Below are 6,389 nucleotides of genomic sequence, written 5' to 3' on the forward strand. Positions count from 1 at the left end.
AAAAGTCACAATGATTACACATTATAGTACAAAATGATATTATATGATGCACTAGTGGTGTTAAACATCCTTTGGCTTTTAAATTGCATTCACACAGGGCTAGCCAATCAAATAAGAACCCAGAACTCATTCTCCTTTCTCCTGGGCTCTACAAAAATAAGAATTTTAACCATCTCACAAGTAACAATGAAAGAAGAAAATCTGTTATCATTGTTTGGTCATTAAAATTTTCCTTCTTAATTAATAAGCAAAAGCAGGAGAAAAAATAACTCCTTAAGAAAAAGTAAAAAGTGTTGTATGGAAAAGTACTTCTAATGCCCATAAGACAGCAGAGAAAAATTTAGATAATTAAAAAACAAGAAAAACTATGTATTTAGATTAAAAATATAGTCTAAGTGTAGACAGGGTCAGTGTTTTTTATTTAAATATATAATGTGATAAAAGGGTCTTTGCCGAAGGATCTTTGTACACGAAAAGGCTCACTTTTCTAATTCCAGTCATCGGAATTATTTGAACTCTAACTGCTGCTAACCTGATCCTGGAATTTGAAGTGAATAAGGTTGTACCTTCTTTATAAATTATGGTATCTGGATTTTGATCCATTATTTCTAATTAGACAAAGGTAAATAACGTTTTCCTCTTATTCCTTTGATGCCGGGATAATGTTATGTTCTATTCTCTTTAGTATTATAGGCCTAAAAAATAACAATGTAAGTGAATAGTGCTTTTCTTGCCCCAAACTTTGCTTGTGTCTTCTTTCTGTGTTGGCCAAGCTACTTAGAATTTAAAAAGAACAAAGAAGCATGGGCGGCTTACAGTAATAGGATTAAAATATGTTAATTACAAGTAGGAATGAATGTCAAGAGAAATTATTTGCAGTGGTCTCATTTTTTGGGTTCATAGATTTCTTAACTTCCCTTAGGACTGCAGACATTATATGAGTGATGTGCCCATATGTTTGTTTCTTATAAACTTATTTTTTGTTGAGGAGATTTATGCGTTCATATAGTTTTTATAACATTTATTATGGTTCCAGTTTTAGAGAATCTCTCAAAGGAAGCTATGCAATAAAATTGTCCATTACAAATACTTCATTAAATCTTTTTTATTTTATAATTCATGATACTATTAAAAAGATATGTCAAAATATATATTTAAAAATTATTGTTCTAAATATTAATTTTTAATTATTAAATCTCATACCTTTTATTTTTGCATATATCTTTAATAGAAGTGTAATCAAAGTGCATGTATGATATGCTTCCTATTTTTTGCATAGATTTAGACTTTTTCTAAAAATGTTTTAAATTGTTGCATAATTTGGTTATTTAATGAGTGCTTACTTGTTCATTGGTTCTTGTCCAAAAAAAGAGTATTTCTTTTGTGAGTCTGTATATTTATTTTCCTCCTATTCAGGTATCAGATAGCCGCATTTATTGTAATAATAAAAGGTGACATATGTAAGTATTAATAAAATGGGCACTTAGTCATTACCATAAATTCATGCTCATGCATGAACTTTCGATATGCTTGTGCTCAGATTTTTTTTTTTTTTTTTGCCAAAAGTGGAAAATAAAAGTGTATATTGGCTACTCACTATATTTGACAAACTAACTTTTGAGGGAGAAAGAGAGAGAGATGACCAGGACCCATTCCAACAGAAGCTTATAGTCTAGTAAGGGTACAAAGAATACACAATTCATTTAATACAGTGTAAAAAATATACTGACTAGTATTTTTACTCATAGTTATCCTTGAAGAAAATTCAACAAATTATGTATTTCTTGGACATAAATAGGGAGGGAAGATGGATTAGTATGAGATGAGGATGGAGAATCAAACCATAGAAGGACAAGCTCAGGATATGCTAGAATCTTATCATTTATTCTGTAGGAGATGAAAAGTATGTAAGTTATGATAATAAGAGAAAGATTGCATTTGTTTATGTCACTCTCTTCACAAAATTTGCATTATTTTACTGATATATAGTAGAATCATAAAATATGTATAAACTTTATAAAAATATAGAGTGTCAGAGAGCTTAATATATTTTTACCAGTAAGATGAAGACTGAACATGAAGATGTGCAATTAATTAAGTTTGGGGACTACATTGATTTAGAGGAAGAATTTGAGAAATAGAGATGAAAGAAGGCAGTTAGGAGGGTATTGCAAGAATCTGGAGATAATTACAGACTAAACTAAAAGAAAAACAAAAAACAATCTCCAGTTGAGTCATCCTGTAAGTCATCCTATGAGGCCTTGGACTCCAGGATCTTTCCTGGATGGCCCCAGCTATGATATAACTTATGACATCTGGTGATTGAGCATCATGTCAGGGCACCTCTGCATTCATGCGTTAAACATCATTACAGCTCTCCATGACTTTAGGTTATTTAGACAATGCATTTTGTTTTCTGCTGTCTCCAAGTCTGTCAGTCCACACAGAGACACTATTTTTGCTGCTTTCCTGTGCCCTATGGGCCATCAGAAATCTGGAGAACTGCGTAGCCCTTTGTTCCTATCAAGTTCATAATGTTGCCACAAGGTTACAGACAGTAAGCAGGAACAAGTTCTCTCTTCTTATATGTAGATATCTATTTGAAGGTTTTTGTCACTTCCCAGGTTTTGGTCTGAGAGGAATGAGGGTGAAGTTATCTAAGGGGAGCTAGCTCTCTTTAGTACAAGGATGAAAGATGGGTAGAGAAGGAATTGTCAACTGGCAGAGAAAAAGAAAGAAAAGAGAAAGTAATAAAGAAAAAAATAAAGCATCTAGTGCTCATTTTCAGGGACTCACAATTTCTTAAGTTGGATTCCAATTTCAACTTTAGAAAAACCCATGACATGTGTAACCTGTGGCCTGTGGCAGTTGTGTCATTGCAGCAACCATAATCGTACAACAAATTACCTTTTAGCCTTTCCATAAACCTTTATGGATAAATGAAAGTATTCACTCTAATTTGATACACAAAGATAATGCTTAACTGTCCAGTAACCCAGTGAAATCAGAGTCCATCACAAATTTCTCCATCATTGAAAGATTGAACTTGTCAAAAATATTTCAATAGGTCACCGGGTCCATAATACATCCATAATAGAACCAGTTGCTTTATATCTCAATTTTTCTTTCCTGGTAGTAGTGTTTTGAGAATTTCAAGAAGTCATTTGGACTTTGACCATAAGGCCAAAGATATCAAGAGTGTTGTTATTTTTTTTTTCTGAGTTGCAGATAGTGCATTGGCATTTATATGTTTTAAAATAGAGCTCGTCTTGCTATGCATATTTTCTATGAAGTAACAGCAGTAAATCAAAGTGCAGTAAAGAAGAGTAGATTTATTTGGTTAGTGGTAGTAAACCTATAGCTTTGAGAAAATATTTTTAAAGTCTATCAGTTACTAATCATTTTCAAAATTGCTTCACACTATAATAATTTGACCAAGCTTAATTATTACTATAAGTTCTTTCTAAAAAATGAAGGAAAGTAGAATGGGAAAAACACATTTTTAAATTACATTTTTAAGGTATTCCCAATATTTATTATATCCTAAGACAGAAATACCATTAGAGGGGAGCTTTGGAAACACAATAGTTTATAATTCCCAATCTCTTTTGAAATTTATGCAAAATCAACAATATGATAACTAAGGATTAGCTAGTAAGCTATTTGTTGATTTAACAAATATTTATTGAATGTATTGCATATTAGGCTCTGTTTTCTTGTACTAAAATACTGCAACAAATATAGTAGATAAAGCTCTGCCCTCAGTTGTTTAGACAGACAATGATTTGATCGGAGCGTGATATGTTAAACTTTCAAGTTAAAGCTAACGTGAATCAACTGCCTACAATGGGCAGGTTGAAATCATAGGTGCTCTCAACCACATACACAATAATGATATAAAGTGTAATTATTCCAAATTTACAATTGAAGAAACTGAGGTACAAATAGATTAAAAATATTATAAGGTTTGTATGTAACTGAGCCAGAGTTAAAACCTTCTTTCTTTCTCTAAGGCTCATGCTCCTACTCTTACATGATCCTCATGCCTCTATGCTCCAAAATTATTATTTTCTTTAAAAAAGCTAGCTGCCTATTGGATGTGGCAGCTATTTCTGTGTTATTTTCAGGTTGAGGCCTTTGTAAGTGGCCTGTAAAACAAATGAAACTGGTTAGCATTTTTCAGCAGCTATTAGAATGTCTGTGCAAGATGTTTTGCTAAAAAATACCCTAAATTGCAAGAAATTAAACTTCTTTCTCATTGTGGTCTTTCATTTCCACTAAACAACACTCTTATCTGGATACCAGAAAGAAAACAGGCTAAAAAAAAAATAGACTGATCCACTGGAATGTCATTTGTTTCATCAAAGAAGTTATACAGGTGTACCTCCATGATCAAACTACATCACATCTTAGAATGAGAGTTTGATCAACTACCAGAGTGAATGGTCCCTGGTAAAAACTAAAACTATCTCCTACAGCCAAGCATTGTAAGTGACTTTAATAACCTACTTTATGGAATATTAGTAGATATCTGATTCTATTCTATGCAGCATACAAAGAAAAGAAAGTTTAACTTCTTTCCTTTTCTTAAATCTCTTTATGAGTCAGAGTTTATAAAAATGAGAAAAACATTGCTAATGAAATATGAACACAAGTGATACTGATTGTGGATGAGCGGTGATGACTGAAATATAATTCAGATGTATTCACTGTATGGAATATTGCAGTGTAACAGCCAGAACAGCATATAGAATTTGTACTAAATCAATGACATATAAAGGTAAGTAAATTCAGTAGTTCTATATGATGGCCAAGTTCACCAATAAATAATCTAACCTAATAATAACTATGTTAAGAAAGCAAATAAACAGTGAAAAAAACCAACCTACCCTGAATACATATGCTATCACCTTCTACCTGCTGCATTTTATAGCAAACAGTCATAGAAAATATGTTTAGAAAAAGCCTGTTAAAAATAACATTTGAATGGTAAGAAAAAAGAAGTAAATATAATAGATTTCAATTTACCTAAACTCAATCTCATTTTTGGATTTCTAAAAAATGGGCTGGACTGCAGGATAGACATATGGAATGTCTAGGTCATATGGAAATTGAAGACAATATACAATGAGAAGAACTTCATTTTGATTAAATTTGCCTTTTTAAACAGAAAGGAAATATACTTTTCCATAGTGATTTATTTAGTTTGCCTAGTCCAGGAATAATTGTATTTCTACCAAACAGAAAGAAGAGGAAAAGCAGTGCATTAATTTCACATATCTGTTTATTGTAGACTTTAACTGTGTTACAAGACCTTTCAAATCTCAAATAGAGTGAGACAAATAAAACAAGGGTGCTGGGTTCATTAGCATTTAATGAATAACAAATTAGCTTGCCTGGGCTAGTAATCTGAATTAGTCTTTCTCCTGAGTTTTCATTTATGTTATCTTCTTTCATGCAAATTAAGGAACTACACAAACACAATTAGATGTGGCAGCTATATCTGTAGCAAGTAAAAGGAAATGCGCTTTACAAAATGAATTATAGATATATTGATTGTTGTTAGTAATAACAACAATCAAACACTGCACTTCAAGCACATTTTAGACTTCTTTTCATCATCTCCTGTAAGTTGGAGGATAAGGTAATATAAAGTAAATGTTTTTAAGACAATGAATTTAGTTGTTTTCCCCATTCTATTTTCTCTTATGAATAGTTGATTTCATGAAGTCTTGGGGGAGTAGTACTTTCGAGCATTTCTGCTGAATCCAAGGTTGTACTCACCTAGAATCTACAACTCCCACCAAGCACAGCCCAGTAAGCACAACTGTATGGTTCCCACTTGCCCACATGATTTGGCTTTATGCCCTTGGCAACAAAAGTTGGGCTCTTTAAACAAAAATAAAACTTGTTTCAGTTCTTCAGCAATACACTTTTCAAACATAAATAAAAAGCAGCTGCATCGTGGCACAACTGGCTCCAGGTGAAACTGTAAAGTAAGCAAAACTTGTCTACAGCTGTTGTAATATTGTTCCACTTCTGTAAAAATGTTCCAGGCATTAAATTTACTTTACTTGAACATTGACTCATTTTGCATATGTTAAATAATTTAATTCTCTCCATAACTTTATGAAATAAGATCAGCTAAACGAGAAATTTTAATTCAGAAAAGTATGTGGTAACCTATTGCACAGTCAGTAAATGATAGACTCAGTGCTTAAACACAAATCTGAATAACTCCAAAAGATGTGTTCCTGCCTCTTTATCACACTGCCTGCCGGGAAACTGGGCTTTTCACAAATTTTTGGACGTGGTAATTTGTAGTGTGGCTTACCTCCTGGGTCCAGTTCTTTAACTAGGTTAATACTATTGGCCCTACTTGTGTCTCT

Source organism: Pan troglodytes, chromosome 13, assembly GCF_028858775.2.
Source record: "Pan troglodytes isolate AG18354 chromosome 13, NHGRI_mPanTro3-v2.0_pri, whole genome shotgun sequence".
NCBI lineage: Eukaryota > Metazoa > Chordata > Mammalia > Primates > Hominidae > Pan > Pan troglodytes.